This window comes from Chenopodium album, chromosome 3 (assembly GCF_948465745.1).
Source record: "Chenopodium album chromosome 3, dcCheAlbu1.1, whole genome shotgun sequence".
In the NCBI taxonomy this organism is placed as follows: Eukaryota; Viridiplantae; Streptophyta; class Magnoliopsida; order Caryophyllales; family Amaranthaceae; genus Chenopodium; species Chenopodium album.
The window spans coordinates 79752434-79773124 of record NC_137836.1 but is presented as its reverse complement, the minus strand read 5'-3'; the positions used below and the strand labels follow the sequence as shown (position 1 = coordinate 79773124).

The following is a 20691-nucleotide window of genomic DNA, read 5'->3' as shown; positions in this document are numbered from 1 at the left end:
ACTGGACAGGTGAAACCATTCAAGTTGCCTTTAAATTGCCAATTTACCAATTCACAACTCAAACCGATTTCATTAATTCAGGCTTACCACGAACATTTATGACAACGTATAATGATCATATACGGTTCCAAAATACATTACATGACACCGAGATGTATCCCCTAAAATCTAAAGGCTTTTTGACAACAGACCCCAAAACCTCTAAAATTTCTCAAAAAACGTGAATATTAGCCTTCAATTTTGGAATTTTTTTACCTTTTTCGCCCGGAATTAAAAATTTCCAAATGTTTAACATGGTCCCTAATACCTTCTGGGAGTCCAATTGGGTAGGTGGAACCATTCAATTTGGCTTTAAACGACCAATTTACCTATTTACAACTCTAACCGATTTCATTAATTCAAGCCAACCACGAACATTTGTGACAATATATAATGATCATATAGGGTTCCAAACGATATTATATGACACCGAGATGTATCCCCTAAAATCTCAAGGCTTTTCGACAACGGACCCCGAAACCTCTAAAATTTCTCAAAAAACGAGGATATTAGCCTTCAATTTTTGAATTTTTCGACCTTTTTTCGCCCGGAACTAAAAACTTTCGAAATGTTTACCATGATCCCTAATATTATTTGGGAGTCCAACTAGGTAGGTGAAACCATTCAAGTTGCCTTTAAACTGCTAATTTACCAATTTACAACTCTAATCGATTTCATTAATTCAGGCTTACCACGAACATTTATGACAACGTATAATGATCATATACGGTTCCAAAAGACATTCTACGACACCGAGATGTATCCCCTAAAATCTAAAGGCTTTTTGACAACGGGTCTTAAAACCTCTAAAATTTCTCAAAAAACGTGGATATTAGCCTTCAATTTTGGAACTTTTTGACCTTTTTTCGCCCGGAAATAAAAATGTCCAAAATATTTAACATGGTCCATAATACCTTCTGGGAGTCCAATTGGGTAGGTGGAACCATTCAATTTGCCTTTAAACGGCCAATTTATCGATTTATAACTCTAACCGATTTCATTAATTCAAGCCAACCACGAACATTTGTGTCAATATATAATGATCATATATGGTTCCAAACGACATTATATGACACCGAGACGTATCCCCTAAAATCTCAAGGATTTTCGACAACAGACCCCGAAACCTCTAAAATTTCTCAAAAAGCGTGGATATTAGCCTTCAATTTTGGAATTTTTTGATCTTTTTTCGCCCGTAAATAAAAATTGTCGAAACGTTTACCATGATCCCTAATATTCTTTGGGAGTATGTCCAATTAGGTAGGTGAAACCATTCAAGTTGCCCTTAAACGGTCAATTTACCAATTTACAACTCTAACTGATTTCATTAATTCAAGCTTACCACGAACATTTATGACAACATATAATGATCATATATGGTTCCAAAAGACATTATATGACACCGAGATGTATCCCCTAAAATCTAAAGGCTTTTCGACAACGGGCCCCAAAACCTCTAAAATTTCTCAAAAAGCGTGGATATTAGCCTTCAATTTTGGAACTTTTTGACCTTTTTTTGCCCGGAAATTTAAACTGTCAAAATATTTACCATGGTCCCTAATACCTTCTGGGAGTCCAATTGGGTAGGTGGAACCGATTTTTTTAATTCAAACCAACCACGAACATTTGTGACAACATAAAATGATCATATATGGTTCAAACGGAATTATATGACTGTGAGATTAATCCTCTAAAATCTCATTGTTTTCGGACACCAGGCCTCGAAACCTTCGAAATGTCTATAAAACGTGGATAATAGTCTTCAATTTTTGAAATTTATTACTTATTTCGCCCGGAAATAAAAATTGTCGAAATGTTTACCATGGTCCTTAATACTCTCCGGGAGTCCAATTGGATAGGTGGAACCCCCCCCCCCCCAATTCGTCTTTAAACGGCCAATTTACTGGTTTACAACCTGCACCGATTTCATTTACTCATGCCTAGCACAAACATTTATGACAACATATAAAGATCATATATGGTTCCAAACGGCATTATATGATCACGAGATGTATCCCTTAAAATTTATGGGCTTTTTGACACCGGTCCTCGAAACCTTAGAAAATTATGAAAAAGCATGGATCTTAGCCTACAATTTTGGATTTTTTTTTTACTTTTTTCTTCCCGTAAAATAAAAATTGCCGAAATGTTTAACGTGGTCCCTAATAACCTCCGAGAGTCCAATTGGTTGGGTGTAACCATCTAATTTTCCTTTAAACGGCCAATTTATTGGTTAATATTTGCATCGATATTATTAAATCTAGCCTATCACGAATATTTATGACAACGTATAATGATTGTAGGGAATAATTTCAAGCCTTTAAAATCCCACTAGCTTGAACCCCACTGTGATCATACACTAAAGTACGGTGGCGTCCAAAAGGGAAGAAGATAGAGCAAAAGAGTCGCCAACAAGTTTTTTTAGGAACTTGTAAACCGTTCACGAGGTGAAGGTTACACCCCTTAACGATCCAAGAGATCGTCAACTCCATAAGGTCATGAACCAAATAAGGGTTCGGGGATGAAGGTACAAATCCAACCTAAAAGAGATTGAACCTGCCCTAATAATAGGCCTCTACTTTATTCTGATCGTATTCATGTGCGCTTTCTGACTAACATGCAATCAATAGGATTAACCCTAAACCTGTTTATCTATGTTGGTTGAACATTAATGCACACATAAACTATTATTGGTGATCACTCGAATTATAATCACAATTAACCTAACAAGATTATTAATTATCTTATTAAGCGTGGTTACAAGTACAAATTTCCTTTAAACATGCAATAAAAGGTGTGATCAAGCAATAACAATATAAATAATATATCAAGCAACAATAATAAATAATCAACATCATTAATAATAATAATAATAATCATAATCATGTTAAAGCATAGCAAGATCCTTGATACTAACAAGATTAATAACAAACCCTAGCATGTCACTAAGCAATAAAAATCAAATCTTTAGCCCTAACATGATACTAACAATCATAAATATTAGGAAGAATATAGGAAGTATCGTACTTTTAATCATACTCGATATTAAAGTTACCCTAGACATGATACTAGGAATTTATTGTTGTCACCCTAAACATCAAATTAAGGAAAATATCCTAACATGATACTAGGAATCAAAACAATCTAAGCATGATTTCTACATCATAATATCAATTAAACCATTAAAGTTCTTACTTGGATGCCTTGTACCTCTTTCTAATAACAAAATACACACGTTAGTAACTTCAAGGAAAATAATAATCAAACAATTAAATTAAATAATTGAAAGAGAGATTTGGGACCAAACCCTCAGAAATTAAAACCTTTCACGTCTAGGACGAAGGCAACTTCGAATATAGCTAGGTGTTTCTAGATCTTGTGAATGCGGAATTTTGTATTTGAGAAAAGGCTAGTTTAGAAAAAGAGAGAGAATAATCAAGAAAATCTTGATGAGAGTTGGTGAAAAAGTTGATTAAAACTTAAGAATAAAGAGAATTGGTGAATCAAAACGGAGTTTTTGATACGATATTTATAGAGAAAATCATCCAAAAAAGATAATTTAACAAAACAGAGTCTGAAGATCGAAAATCAACATTGGCGCACTAGTAGAAAAAAAGCATTAGGCACCCCCCATATGGCACCGGTTCAGGCTAAACCGGTGCCAAAAACCGGTCCAGAAATGGGCGGGATTTTAGAAGAAGAGAAAAGGCACCGGTTTGGCCTGAACCGGTGCCTAAAATTAAAATGGCACCGGTTTGAACCGGTGCCAATTGAACCGGACCCATTTTTTTAAAAAAAACGCGGACTCTCTTCTTCTTCTTCTCCTTCCTCTCTTTCTTCTCTTTCTCTTTCATTCCTTCTTCAATTCCGTCTTACTGTTTCATTGCTGGGTTTCGAAACTACATCCTTCAATCCTTCCTCTCTCTCCCTCCACCACCAGCCGTCACCTTCACCGGCGGCCACCAGGGGTTTCGAAAACCGGCCTAGTTCAATCCTTCCTCTCTCTGTTTTCCCTTTCTTTCTCTTTCGAAAATAAACCACCACCTAGCCGCGCCACCCCCTTGAGGCTCCTCCACCACCGAGCCGCGCCACCAGCCTGAGTGTCCTCCTCCATTTGTCATGAGTGCTGCTGCGCCTCCTCCATTATGAACTTAGCTGCTGCCCTAATTTTCTCCTCCACCACCTAGCTGCGCCACCCCCCTGAGGCTCCTCCACCACCGAGCCGCGCCACCGGCCTGAGGGTCACCACCGAGTCTCCTCCTAGCTAGCTGCTGCCCTAATTGTTCAAGGTTTATTTTTAATTTTTTTTTTACATTATTTTCCAATTATATAATTATATATATTAATTTGTTTTGTATTTTGAACCATTGTTAGTAAATTAAAATTTAGGTTTGAATATAATTTTTCTCAATTTTAGGTTTGAATATAATTGGGAAATTGTGAAAATATTAGAGATTAGTAACCTTGTTACTCAATTAGTTGGATTTTATTATGTTTTAATGGTTAATTTAATGTGTTTTGGTGGATACTTTTGAAATAATTATAGAAAATATATTAACCTTGGTACTTAATTAAATAGGTGAAATTTGGTATTTTACTTTTAATGGTTAATTTGAAGTTGTTTTGATGGATTATTTTGAATAAGTTAGAGATTAGTTAACTTTGTTATTAAATAAGTTGAATTTTGGAATGTTTAAATGGTTAATATTAAGTTGTTTTGATGGGTATATTTGAATTAATTTGAGATTAGTAACCTTGTTTGTTACTAAAGTAGATGAATTTTGGAATGGGTGAATGGTTACTTTTAAGTTGTTTTGATGGGTAATTTTGAAAAAATTAGAGATTAGTAACCTTGTTAGTTTAGCAATTGTTAGTTCAATGAATGATGTGTTTTAACTTATAAATAAATTAGTGAATTGACATGTTAGTTTAGCAATTGTTAGTTCAATGAATGATGTGTTTTTTTTAACAGATTTGTGAATTGAAGCAAGAGTTTAATTAGCTTGAGGACTACATATTGAGCTCAAGTGGGTAGTTGCTATATTGGTATGACTACTAAACTTTACTTAGCTATATATTTCTTTCTATTCATCCATTTAATAAAAGTTTATTCATGAAATTGCAACTTGTGTATTGTTTAATTGCAAATAAATACAACAATATATAGAATACTTGAATTGCATCATCATATGCCTAGATACCCGTTCAAGGCTTTCTCATTAGGAGAAAGTCTTGAATAGTCCCCGGTTGGGACTGTTCTTGAATGTGTACTCTCACTTAGGTGGTGAATGTATGTTTTCTTTTCGATTTTAAGGAACATCTCGGCTTACCATTTCCTCACTATGTTCTCTGGGTACATATGTGGGTAATTAATTATCTACATCGTGTACTTGGAGAACTAGGGGGAAATGCTGCCGGATTTTCCTTAAAATTGGAAAGTTGACATACATTCACTAGTGAGAGTAGACATTCAAGGATGGGTTAGGTTGGAGTGATAAGGACCCTTTGGAAACATGCATTTTTTCACTATATGAATGGTATATTCACGTTTTGTACTTGAATTTGATTTACATAAAATATGTAGCACTTACACATTATAATTATATGGTGCTATATATATGTTTAGAAACAATTTACTAAATGGAGAAGGATCGTGGTTGGATGTATGGTAGACGCGATACATTGGAATTTTGGAATGGGGTTCAAGAGTTTTGCGAGAGGGCTTTAGCTTATCAACGCACACTGGGAGGCAAAGGCCTTTATTGTCCTTGTGTTGATTGTAATTGTGTGAATGTGGTCGATAGTGTTGAAATCATTAGAGATCATGTATTATGTCGTGGGTTTAGGCAATTTTACCATGTGTGGATTTGGCACGGAGAAAGTGGAGAGTACAGTGGGGATCTTGATCGGAATGATGTGCGTGTTAGAAGCAATGAGATTCATGTGGACGAGGAATACGAGAATGATGAGTATATTGTTGATAATGGTGAGGATGGAGCCGATGAAGATCAGGCGGATGAGGTCGAGGATGAACAAGTGGATGAGATGTTGCAAGGTGTTGAAGGTGAAGTGTTTGAATTATTATCGGAGGCTTCCAAAAAGCCTTTGTATCCCGGGTGCAAAAAATACTCCAAACTATCGGCCGTGCTAACACTTTTCAACATTAAGTCGAAACATGGGTGGACGGACATCATTTTTACTTCTTTGTTGACCGCATTAAGTGATATGTTGCCTGATGGGAATGAAATTCCTAAGTCTTATTATTACGCAAAGAAGCTCATGTGTCCCTTTGGTTTGGAGTATAAGAAGATACATGCATGTCCTAATGACTGTATTTTGTATCGAAATGAGTATGAAAAACTGCAGGAGTGTCCACGATGCAAGCGGTCGCGGTACAAGCGCATGAGTTCCAATCCTGGCACGGAGGGACCTCCTGCTAAGGTGTTGTGGTATCTTCCCATTATTCCAAGGTTTAAGCGTCTGTTCTCAATACCAAAAGACGCTAAAAACTTGAGGTGGCATGCAGAGGGAAGAAAGAAAAACAGAATGCTGAAGCATCCAGCTGACTCTCCACAGTGGAAGAACATTGATTTGAAGTTTGAGGAATTTGGTAATGAAGTCAGAAATTTAAGGCTTGGGTTGTGCACGGACGGGATGAATCCATTTGGCACTCTTAGTACCCAACACAGCACATGGTCGGTACTTTTAGTGATTTATAATTTGCCTCCTTGGCTATGCATGAAACGTAAGTATGTAATGCTTTCATTGCTAATAACTGGTCCTAAGCAACCTGGAAACGACATAGATGTTTACCTTGCACCGCTTATTGACGACTTGAGAAAGATGTGGGACGAAGGGGTTTCCGTTTTCGATGCTCATCAGAACGAGATGTTCACATTGCGTGCAGCCCTTATGTGGACCATGAATGACTTCCCTGCATATGGCAACTTGTGTGGGTACAAGGTCAAAGGGAAAAAAGCATGCCCCATATGTATTGATGACACATCAAGCGTATACCTGACTCATTCTCACAAAGATGTGTACCTACGGACTCGAAGGTTCCTTAGGCGTGATCACCCGTACCGTAGGCAGAAAAAGGCTTTCGATGGAACCGTGGAAGAGGATACTACGCCTAGACCATTGACTGGTGCTGAGATTAGTGCTCGGGTGAAAGGGATACAAACGGTGTTTGGAAAATCAGAAAAAACTGTGGTCTCAGCTGCTCTGTTTAAGAAAGAATCAATCTTTTGGAAGCTGCCATACTGGAGAGAACATGACGTTAGGCATTGTCTTGATGTGATGCATATAGAGAAGAATGTGTGTGATGCTCTTTTGGGGACGCTTATGAATAACCCAGGCAAAACAAAGGACGGAAAGGGTGCACGGTTAGATTTGCAAGAGATGGGGATTCGTCCAGAATTGTGGCCTCAAGAAAAGGTTAGAAAGGGAAAGGAGCCGAGAATAGAAGATGAAAGTGTTTCGAAAAAAGGGAAGGAGAAGAGCAAAGGAAAGGGAAAGGCCAAAGATGCGTCAAAGAAGAAAGTTAAGGGTAAAGGGAAGGATGAAAAGAATTATTTACCCCTGGCTTGCTATACATTGTCAAGGGTAGAGAAGCGTATGTTTTGTGCATGTTTGTACGACATTAAGGTTCCATCAGGGTACTCATCTAACATGAAAAGATTTGTAACCTTAAATGGAGAATTGAAGCTGACAAGTATGAAATCCCATGATTGTCACATTATGATGCAAGTATTCCTACCGATTGCAATCCGTGGTATTCTACCAAAACACGTGAGGGAAACGATTACAAGCCTTTGTTCATTTTTCAATACAATTTGTAGCAAAGTTCTTGATCCTTGTACACTAGATGCTTTGCAAGCTGATGTGGTTGTGACTTTGTGCAAATTTGAGATGTATTTCCCACCCTCATTTTTTGACATAATGGTTCATCTGGTTCTTCATTTGGTGCGTGAGATTAAGTTGTGCGGTCCAGTGTTCATGAGGTGGTGCTACCCTTTTGAAAGACACATGGGTACATTACAAGATAAAGTACGGAACCGAGCTCAACCTGAAGGAAGTATAATGCAAGGGACAGTGGGTGAGGAAATAGGTAACTTTGTGGCGGACTACATAGCCCTTGCTCAACCTATTGGTCTTTCTACTTCTCGACATGAAGGTAGACTTGATGTTCATGGCACAATTGGGTCGAAACGAATGTCACCAGACCGAGATCAGTTCTTACAAGCACACCTTTATGTGTTGCACCATGTTTCAGATGTGCACCCATATTTAGACGAGCACATGGCTTGTTTGCGTGCCGAATTTCCATCCAAAGGTGAAAGGGCACTTATGCAGTTGCATAATAAGAAATTTGTTAATTGGTTTCGTGAACGAGTAATGAGTGGATTGAATGATACTAATGTGACCGATACAGTACGGTGGCTTGCGTACGGTCCTAGGGATGATGTCCGTTCATTTGAGGGATATGACATCAATGGGTACACTTTTTGGACCGAGGCTCATGATTTGAAATCTTCCTCCACCCAAAACAGTGGTGTAACTCTTGTGGCATCGTCAAGGGAGTTTGCAAGTTCTAAGGATAAATCACTTGTCGATGCAGAGTTGTCATACTATGGTCGAATTCAAGAAATATGGGAGCTTGATTATTGTGACTTCACGGTTGCTCTTTTCAAGTGTAAGTGGGTTGATAATATCAGGCGTAACGTCAAACATGAGGACTTTACTCTTGTAGATCTTGGCCACTTGAATGATAGTGCGGAACCATTTATCCTTGCATCTCAAGCTAAGCAAGTGTTCTACGTAACTGACCCAATGGATTCAAAATGGTCTATAGTGCTAGCTGGCAAAAGAAGAATCCTAGGCATTGGAGATGTTGAGGATGAGGAAGAATATGATGCGTTTGATGATTCAGCACCTTTCACTGTTCCTAGACCTGGAGTACTAAATGACATAGACAACGAAGCAGGTTATATCCGATCAGACCACAACGAAGGAATTTCAGAATGAGGTAGTTTGATTAAAAGTTAGTAATGGTTTCATTTCAAATATAGTTTAGTTATCATGTATATAGGAGCATAAGTAGGCGAAAATGATATATTTGTAGTTTGAAATTGCCTAAGTGTACTCATTATCATGCATATACAAGGTTATAGGACCATAAGTAGGTGAAACTGGCATAAATAGCTTCTACTTAACCCAACTCCTTTGTTTTGTGTATGAACTAACATTTATTCATTCTAACAACCTATTTTCCATATGTAGATTGAAATTGGCATTTTGTACTCATTATCATGCATATACAAGGTTATAGGACCATAATAAGTAGGTGAAAATGGCTAAAATAGCTTCTACATAACCATAATAACTATCATGCATATACTCTACTATACACTAATATTGTTTTATGATTGCTTCGACATGTGCTTATATCTCATGGCGGACGATCATGATCCTCGTTTGGTAGAGGACATTGACGATGATGAGTATGAGGACGAGTACGAGAATGACGACTCCGATGATAGTGATGCTCCTTATGATGTGAATAAGGAGGATGACTTGGGTGAGCCAGAGGATCAGGCTCAAGATGAGTTCGAGCGTAGGCTTGATGATTTTGAAATGTCAGCTGAACGTGCACCGGCCATTGAAAATACAGCACGTGAGATTGTTGGTGAGAACCCGACTCCTAAAAGTCAAGGCCAAGGACAAGATGAAAACAACACAGGTGGTGGAGGGGGGGAAAAGGCACCGGCTGAAAGAAAAACAAGGGGTCCGACGAGAAGCTTTAAGAAACCGGACGGTCCCATGGTCTTGGAGTATGACAACAAAGGCCAACCCGGGCCCAAATGGCGTCGACAATATGCTAATCAAGTTGGCTTATGTTCGCGGAAAATCCCCATTACACTTGTAATGCGGCAAGTACCTCCGGGTTTGATTCAAGCATTTTGGGATGACACAAGGGTAAGTGTGTTTTTGGCACATTTAGACAATTTAAGATACCTTAACCTTATGATTGTTTTTAAATAGAAACTAATAATCGGTTTTAATTTGTGCTTGCAGAGGTAGTTTTCTATTCCTAATGATCCCGAGAAGAAAAGGGTGTTTGTCTCTTTATTAGGGGAAAGATTCAGAGGCTTTAAGACCAAGTTGACTAATCGGTGGATCCATAAGAAGAAGAAGGTGCAAACAAAGAAGAAGAATGCCACAGAGGATAACCGTCTCCCGTGGCAAATATGGCCGACCGTGTCAAAAGATGATTGGGAAGAGTTCGTTAGAATGAAGAGTCAAAAGAAAGCAATTGTAAGTTTGTGTAAATCTGATGTCAATTGAATAATAGCTTGACACTTTTTGTATTAATGAGACTAACATTTTTTGTTTTGTAGGAACTTCGAGAGCAAAATCAAGCGAATGCAGAAAAGAAGGAATACGTCCATCGTATGGGTCCTAAGACTTTTGCTGAAAAGAGACCTGAGTGGGCCGCTTCGGGTTTATACCCTAAAGCGCTTCTAGTGGCATCGAAGGAACCCTCTAGTTCCACGATCACTACCTTGGTGAGTCGTGCCGGTGATTTCTTTTGTTCTCTCCATTCGTTTGATAAGAAAACCGGAAAATGGTTCATCAAGGGTCCGGAAGCCAAAAAACTGGCGGATAAGCTAGTAAGTTACCTATGAATTGTTGAAATTAAGTCACTTTTGCATCTAATCACTGTACAAACCATTAACTGTTTTACCGACCTCATTTTTCCTTATGCTATAGCTTGAGCACACTCAAGAGATGGTGGAGGGCAAATTTGAACCAAGTGTGGAGAATGACCCTTTCACCATGGCTTTGGGAAGGTCATACCATCCAGGACGAGTAGTAGGTTCGGGAGGGTCATTGCTTGGATGGAATAAGGTGATGGGTCCCGAAGACACAAAATCGGGTACATCTCGAGCCAGTGTTAACTCACCGGGGGAGTTGGATGCCAAGGTGGCATCAATTAAGGAACAAGTACGCAACGAGTTAGTTGGTGAATTGAATGCTTGGGCGAAGCTGATGAACTTACCGACTTTGCCGTTTCTCACTCGTACCCCGGTCGACTCATGTTCTGAACCAAAAGGACAAGGAGAAGGTGATAGACATGGAGGAGATGAGATACGTGGTGAAGATGTGCCACCTCAGGTAAAATCAATTGGGTTATTAAAAGTTTTAAAATACCGAGTTAATTGAGATTTTAGGTGCAATGATTGATGTACTGTTGCAGGTTCCTACTCCTACACATGCGGACTCGAGGGAGCTTGAAAATCCAACACCGCATGAATTTCCAGAGTTACAGGTGATTTGTAACCCTCTACCTTAATGAATTTTGTTATATCTATGCTGTTGTAAAAGTCCTATTTAACTATCTTCTTTTTATATATATACTTGTGTAGGAAGACACCCGGTGTGCACTTCTAGCCCCGGGGCATGCAAATAGTACCGTGTTGAGTTTGGTGGCGTATGGTAGTGCCCAACCGACGACGGGTGCTACAGCGGGGCCACATCATTACTCGGTTGGGATCGATTCAGTGGTTGCGGGGTTCGAAGACATCCCACTACCCGTACCGATAGAGGAGGTTGAGATAACAGCGCTTTGGCAAGCTGTAGGTAGCTTCGTTGATTGGCCACGTGCATGGGTGAAGTTGATTAATAAGGAGGTAAATTAGCTACTCACTTGACTATTTTCTTCATTTCTCAACTTTTAAACTCCTTGCATATCAAAACAACTCATAATCACATATTTATAAGTGTTTGTCATTTGAAATTACATTAAAATCGCTAAGTTCTAAGGTTTTGGGTCCAATTCATCAAACTAAAGCCACTTTGAGCCGAAATGGCTACTCACTTGCCTATTTTCTTCATTTCTCAACTTATAAACTACTTGCATCTCAAAACAACTCATAATCACATATTTATAAGTGTTTGTCATTTGAAATTACATAAAAATCGCCTAGTTCAAATTTTTTTTTTTAAAAAAAATAAGCAACTTCCGCCGCACCGGGACACCCGAGGGAGCCGCCCCCGCTGCCGGAACAGCAAAGGCAGCCCCAACGAGGCCACAGCAGCCCCGACAGGTGGCTGCCAAGGCTGTAGCAGCCACGGCAGGTGGCTGCCAGACTGCTGCAGCCTCGGCAGCAGCCTGCCTGGGCTGCTGCTGCCTCGACAGGCGGCTGCCATGGCTGCTGCAGCCTCGGCAGGTGCTGCTACAGCCATGGCAGCCGCCTGTCGAGGCAGCAGCAGCCCAGGCAGGCTGCTGCCAAGGCTGCAGCAGACTGGCAGCCACCTGCCGTGGTTGCTACAGCCTTGGCAGCCACCTGTCGGGGCTGCTGTGGCCTCGGCACGGGCTGCCTTCGCTGTTCCGGCAGCGGGGGCGCCTCCCTCGGGTGTCCTGGTGCAGCTGCCGTTGCATTTTTAAAAAAAAAAAATTAAGCAATTTTCATCATTTCATAAAAAAGTAGCCATTTTGAGCCGAAATGGCTACTTACTTGCCTATTTTCTTCATTTCTCAACTTATAAACTCCTTGCATCTCAAAAAAACTCATAATCACATATTTATAAGTGTTTGTCATTTGAAATTACATAAAAATCGCCTAGTTCTAAGTTTTTGGGTCAAATTCATCAAAAAAAGCCATTTTGACCCGAAATGGCTACTCACTTGCCTATTTTCTTCATTTCTCAACTTATAAACTCCTTGCATCTAAAAACAACTCATAATCACATATTTATAAGTGTTTGTCATTTGAAATTACATAAAAATCGCCAAGTTCTAAGTTTTTGGGTCCAATTCATCAAAAAAGCCATTTTGACCCGAAATGGCTACTCACTTGGCTATTTTCTTCATTTCTCAACTTATAAACTCCTTGCATCTCAAAACAACTCATAATTACATATTTATAAGTGTTTGTCATTTGAAATTACATAAAAATCGCCAAGTTCTAAGTTTTTGGGTCAAATTCATCAAAAAATGCCATTTTGACCCGAAATGGCTACTCACTTGCCTATTTTCTTCATTTCTCAACTTATAAACTCCTTGCATCTCAAAACAACTCATAATTACATATTTATAAGTGTTTGTCATTTGAAAGTACATAAAAATCGCCAAGTTCTAAGTTTTTGGGTCAAATTCATAAAAAAAAGCCATTTTGACCCAAAATGGCTACTCACTTGCCTATTTTCTTCATTTCTCAACTTATAAACTCCTTGCATCTCAAAACAACTCATAATCACATATTTATAAGTGTTTTTCATTTGAAATTACATAAAAATTGCCAAGTTCTAAGTTTTTGGGTCCAAATCATCCAAAAAAGCCATTTTGACCCGAAATGGCTACTCACTTGACTATTTTCTTCATTTCTCAACTTATAAACTCCTTGCATCTCAAAACAACTCATAATCACATATTTATAAGTGTTTTTCATTTGAAATTACATAAAAATCGCCAAGTTCTAAGTTTTTGGGTCCAATTCATCAAAAAAAGCCATTTCGACCCGAAATGGCTACTCACTTGACTATTTTCTTCATTTCTCAACTTATAAACTCCTTGCATCTCAAAACAACTCATAATCACATATTTATAAGTGTTTGTCATTTGAAATTACATAAAAATCGCCAAGTTCTAAGTTTTTGGGTCCAATTCATCAAAAAAAGCCATTTCGACCCGAAATGGCTACTCACTTGGCTATTATAAGTGATTTTGAGTTGAAACTTATTATTTCTCAAACTATTTCAGATTTCCAATGGAAGCAAAACTTCAAAGAGAAAGAGGGTGGAGAAGCCTAAAAGAATTGATCAACCTAAGAAGAAGCTTAGTGAACAACAGTCCAAGAGTGAACAAGCGTCGAAGTTGCACTCTTCGAAAGGTTCACCCATGCCACCTACTCCAATTGTTGAAGACATTGTTCTTCAATCGCTCTCTACTGACATGACCTTTCTTCACAACCGTGCTTGTCATTTGGTCGATCCCATGGAAGTTGCACTTCCTAAGGCAATGTTCCACTATGATGAGGATGCAATTGCATGGATCAACAAAGAAGATGTGAAGGAATTTCTACGTGGTGCAAAGCTTAACATTTCCCTCATTCAAACATTCATGAGGTACTTCAATGCCCACATAAAGTTCATACTTTTTTCAAGTTATTCAAATTGATGGTGATTATCCTACATCTGATAAATTAATCAATGTTCATGCACGCAGAGCACTACAGGAGCACTTAACTGACACTGATTCTCCTTGTAAAGTTGGGTGGTTATGCCCCGAGCAGTTATCCACTACTAAAATCATAGGCAACCCCCATGACGTGTTGTACTATGTTGAACAGAGTATAAGGGAATCAACGCGTGCGGGAGACAAGTTCATATTCGCCCCATGTTATAGAGAGTATGACTAACCATGTCAAATTCGATCGATTTGGCCTCATTATATGTTGACTCCTAAATATTAATTACCTTGTCTATTGTGAACTTATGTAGGGAGCATTGGAGCCTCATGGTGATTTGTAATTCCACTAACACAATTTATCACCTTGATTCAGCTCGATCATTGGAGAAGTGGCTCGTGAAGTCTATATTGCAAAAGTAAATATATATAGCAACCTATAGTGATGATTATTGCTAATAATAACTAATTTAGTAATCATACGACTAATCAAATTTGATTGTATTTTTTATACTACAGTGTTATGAAGAAGCTACATTGTCGTGCTCCAAAGGGTCCAACATGGAAGACACCGTTGGTAATTTACATGATATTATTGTGATTATCTTGAAAATCTATGGTAGTAAATATTTTCTCATTTCCTTTGCATGTTTCACTGATGTGATTTGTTTGTCATATGCTAGTGCGCACAACAAGAGAATGGACTTGATTGTGCTTTGTATGTGATGAGATTCATGCTTGACATTGTGACTCATTGTACGGACACTCAACAGCTTGATGAGGTAAGTCCTAAAACTTCTTGAAATGCTATATTGATGTGATTTCACGCCTTAGACACTTAATATTACCCAACAATGGCATGTTATGAGAAACAAAAAAGCTATTTCACAAGAAAGGTAGAAAATGGGCTGAATAGAAGTCATATGGGCCATGTTAGGGCCATTTTGTGTTAATATGCTCTTTTGATGTGATTTCTTTCCTTATACACATATAACTAGATAATATTGACATGTTATGAGATAAATAAAGTTCATTTAATAAGAAATGTAGGAAATGGGCAAAGTAAGGTCATATAGGCCATATTCGGGCCATTTTGAGTAAAAAGCGTCGTAAACCTTAATAAAATGCTCTCCTATACAATTTTAGGGCTTACACACATACAACTACCCAATATTGACATGTTATGAGAAAGAAATAGTTTATTTGATAAGTAATGTAGAAAATGGGCTACATAGAAGTCATATAAGCCCTATTTGGGCCATGTTGAGTAAAATGCGTTGTTAAACTTCTTGAAATGCTATATTGATGTGATTTCTAGCCTTAGACACCTAATATTATCCAACAATGACATGTTATGAGAAACAAAAAGGCTATTTCACAAGAAAGGTAGAAAATGGGTTGAATAGAAGTCATATGGGCCATATTAGGGCCATTTTGTGTTAATATGCTCTTTTGATGTGATTTCTTTCCTTATACACCTATAACTAGATAATATTGACATGTTATGAGATAAATAAAGTTCATTTAATAAGAAATGTAGGAAATGGGCAAAGTAAGGTCATATAGGCCATATTCGGGCCATTTTGGGTAAAAACCGTCATAAACCTTAATAAAATGCTCTCCTATACAATTTTAGGGCTTACACACATACAACTATCCAATATTGAAATGTTATGAGAAAGAAATAGTTCATTTGATAAGTAATGTAGTAAATGAGCTATATAGAAGTCGTATAGGTAATATTTGATAAAATACATATTTTTTGCCTAATTAATTATTTTTAAAATAATGTTTTTGTATTTCAAGTTTTGCAAGGTCCAAAAGGATGGTCCGTTGACAATCAAGGAGCTTAATGAAGTTCGTGACATGTTGGCGTCTTTCATCACCTTCAACATGTAAATGGCATGCATTGTAATTGTAAATTATTTATGTTAACTTTTGAACTATATATAACTTATTATTCATTATATATGTGTACTTACTATTATTTGTATATGTAAGCAACTTTTTTTTTTTTTTTTTTTGTATTGCGTTTGGGAATATTTATATCTATATATATATATATATATATATATATATATATATATATATATATATATAATTGAATTCTTGTATCTAATATTATTTTTGTATATAATAATTAATAATATTATTATTAGTTATTATAATAATAAAATTATTAATTATTATATTTAATATAATTGCTGGAATTACAGGGTATTATTATTGCAGGTTTTTTTTAAAAAATATTATTGCACGATGGAAAAAAAAACGAAAAAAAAAAATTATACAAAAGGCACCGGTTAGGCAGGAACCGGTGCCTAAACTATCCACCACCCAAAAAAATAATGGCGGGAGAGCAGTATTAGGCACCGGTTAACCGGTGCCTATTCTACCCTATGGCACCGGTTAACCGGTGCCTATTAAACCCTATGGCACCGGTTTTGAACCGGTGCCAAATAGGGGGTTTTTGGCACCCCTCAAATAGGCAGCGGTTCAAACCGGTGCCTTAGACCGGGTTTGAACCGCTGCCTAATGCGTTTTTTCTACTAGTGGCGCCAGCCCTGGCTAGTTGGCGCCAGCACCAGTGGCTAGCGCCAGGCGCCAATGGCTAGCGCCAGGCGCCAATGGCTAGCGCCTGGCGCCAATCCTGGTTCCACGCGCCAAGGCCTGGGGTTGGACGCCAAAGTGGTTTTCCACGCGTTTTCGAAAATCTGATAAATTTCCTGTACTGGAAGATAAAATAATATAATTCCATCGAAAATGCTATTTGATCTTGATTAAAACTCTGAAGAGTCCTAACTGAATTAGGAATGATAAGACCTTCTAGAATGTTCTAGAAGACTAAAACCATTCCTAATTACATTAGGAATGATAAATTATATTAGGCCCTCCCCTAGATCATTAGGCCGTACTTAAAGCTCAAACCGGGCCCAGTTTAGTAAATTGGTCATAACTTCCTCAATATTCATCGGAATTGGGCTTATAATATATCGTTGGAAAGGTCTTTGTAAGCCCCATCCAACTACACCACTATTGGACCCATATCATGGACCAACCAAACTGGATTGGCTATTTTCTTTAAAATAAAGTTTTCAAAAACAGGGAGAAGAGAAAAAGAAGTAAAACTTTCCGCAACACTAGACCTTTCCACACTTTCGTTTCATTCGATTATGATTCGACGTGAAAGGCACTCATCACCGGGTTTGGTTTTGGGGAGACACAAATGGGTGTCTACAATGATCATATATGGTTTCAAACAGAATTATATGACCCCAAGATGTATCCCCTAAAATACCAAGTCTTTTCAACACCGGGCCCTGAAACCTACAAAATTTGTCAAAAAGAGTGGATATTAGCATTCAATTTTGGAATTTTTTGACTTTTTTTTGCCCGGAAATAAAAATTGCCGAAATGTTTACCATCATTAACTCAAGCCTACCACGAATATTAATGACAACATATAATGATCATTTATGGTTCCACACTGCATTATATAACCCCCTGATGTCCCCTAAAATCTCTTTTTTTTTCGACATCGGGCCCTAAAACTTTCGAAATTTCTCAAAAAGCGTGGATATTAGCCTTTAATTTTGGAATTTTTTTACTTTTTTTCGCCTGAAAATAGAAATTGCCGAAATGTTTACCGTGGTCTTTAATATCCTCTGGGAGTCCAATTAGGTGGGTAGAACCATTCAATTTGTCTTTAAACGACCAATTTACTTGTTTACAACTTGCATCGACTTCATTAACTCAAGCATATCACGAACATTTATAACAATAAATAATGATCATATATGGTTCCAAACAATATTATATGACCCGCGATGTATTCCCTAGAATTTCTAGACTTTTAGACACCAGGCCCCGAATACTCCAAAATTTCTCAAAAACGTGGATACTAGCTTTCAATTTTTGAATTTTTCGACTATTTTTCGCCCAGAAATAAAAATTGCCGAAATGTTTACCATGGTCCCTAATACCCTCCAGGAGTTCAATTGGGTGGGTGGAATTATCCAATTTGTCTTTAAATGACCAATTTACCGGTTTACAACTTCCACTGATTTCATTAAATCAAGTCTATCAGAAACATTTATGACAATATAAAATGATCATATTTGGTTCTAAACGAAAATATAGGACCTTGAGATGTATCCCCTAAAATTTCAACACTTTTCGACACCAGGCCTCGAAACCTCTAAAATTTATCAAAATGCGTGGATATTAGATTTCAATTTTTGAATTTTTTGACTTATTTTCACCCGTAATAAAATTTGTCGTAATGTTTACAATGGTCCCTAATACCCTCTGGGAGTCCACGTGGCTGGGTGCAACCATCAAATTTGTCTTTAAACAGCCGATTTACCGGTTTACAACTTGCACCGATTTCATCAACTCAAGCTTACCATGAACATGTATGACAACAAATAATGATCATATATGGATCCAAATGACATTATATAATCCCGAAATGTGTTCCCTAAAATTTCAAGACTTTTCGACACCAGGGCCTCGAAACCTCTAAAATTTCTCAAAAATCGTGGATATTAGACTTCAATTTCGGAATTTTTTTAACTTTTTTTGTCCGAAAATAAAAATTGCCGATATGTTTAACATGGTCACTAATACCCTCTGGGAATCCAATTGGGTGGGTGGAACCATCCAATTTGCCTTTAAACGGCCAATTTATCGATTTACAACTTGCATCGATTTCATTAACTCAAGCCTACCACGAACATTATTTATGACAACATATAATGATCAAATATGACTCCAAACGGAATTATATGATCCCGAGATGTATTCCCTAAAATCTCAAGGCTTTTCGACACCGTGTCTCGAAACCTCAAAAATTTCTCAAAAAGCGTAGATAAGCCTTCAATTTTGGAATTTTTTTACTTGTTTTCGCCTGGAAATAAAAATCGCCGAAATTTTTACCATGGTCCCTTATACCCTGTGTTAGTCCAATTGGGTGGGTGTATCCATCCAATTTGCCTTTAAACGGCCAATTTACCAGTTTACAACTTGCACCGATTTCATTAAATCAGGCCTACCACGAACATTTTTGACAACATATAATGATCATAAATAGTTCCAAACGGCATTATATGACCCTGAGATGTGTCCCCTAAAATATCAAGGCTTTTCGACATCGAGCCTCGAAACCTCTAAAAATTTTCAATTTAGCATTTAATTTTGGATTTTTTTTACTTGTTATCGTCCGAAAATTAAAAATTGCCGAAATTTTTACCATGGTCACTAATATCCTCCGGGAGTCTAATTGGGTGGGTGGACCCATCCAATTTGCCTTTAAACGGCCAATTTACTTGTTTACAACTTGCACCGATTTCATTAACTCAAGCTTACCACGAACATCTATGACAACATATAATGATCATATATGGTTCCAAATGGCATTATATGACCCCCATATGAATTCCCTAAAATATAAAGACTTTGCGACACCGGGCCCCGAAACATCCAAAATTTTCTCAAAAAGCGTGGACATTAGCCTTCAATGTTGGAAATTTTTGACTTTTTTTTGCTCGGAATAAAATTGACGAAATGATTATCATGATCCCTAATACCCTCCGAGAGTCCAATTGGGTGGGTGTAACCATCCAATTTGCCTTTAAACGGTCAATCTACCGGTTTACAACTTGCACTGATTTACCGGTTTATAACGGCTAATTTAATTAACTTGCACCAAATCCGACTTGAACCGAAATTGACCCAAACCCGTTTAACCCGTCAAAATCTGAATTTAACCCGACTTGTTACTAACCTGACTTGAATTCAACCCGTTCCTAACCCAACCGAATTTAACCCAACCTGCCACAAACCTGACCCAAAATCAACCCGTTTTGTTATTGACCTGACCCTAATTAAACCCGACTTGTTATTTACTCAACCCGAATTTTACCAGACCTATTACTTACCCGACCCAAAAAATTAACCCGATCTGTTACTAACTCGACTTGTTATTGACCCGACCTAAATTCAACCCAAATTGTTCCTAACCTGATTTCAGATCACCTTAAATGCAATTTAGACCACCTTATTATTGTTGATCAAAACATTTTGTCTAGGGAGACCAAGTCGGTCTAGGCCAGCAAAAGAAAGGAGCATCATCCTCAAATTTAAGAGTTAAATATAGTATATAGTAGTTGTATGATCAAAGGAGATAATTATCTTCTTAAATTATAGACTATAGTTCCCTAGTATATTGCCACATATATTATAGTCAAAGGAAATAATTAGCTTGATAAAAATGATAATTATCTATTTATAATTAGTTGAACCCGAATATGACTTGACTTGGAAATGACCCGACCTGATTGTAACCTGCAAATTCTTGACTTGAACATAACCCGACTTGAATTCGAGAATGACCTGACTTGGAAATGACCCAACCTGATTATAACCAGCAATTATTGACTTGAACCAAACCCGACTTGAAC

General features: G+C 37.7%; 1 long non-coding RNA gene across 1 annotated transcript; it reads left to right on the top strand.

The window, feature by feature from the left end:
* The first annotated feature begins 14104 nt into the window (after positions 1 to 14104).
* Positions 14105 to 14606, top strand: LOC145618650 (uncharacterized). Its single transcript, XR_014107961.1, has 3 exons — positions 14105 to 14169; positions 14270 to 14452; positions 14545 to 14606. It is a non-coding gene; the product is annotated as an uncharacterized LOC145618650 (long non-coding RNA).
* The last annotated feature ends 6085 nt before the right edge of the window (positions 14607 to 20691 follow it).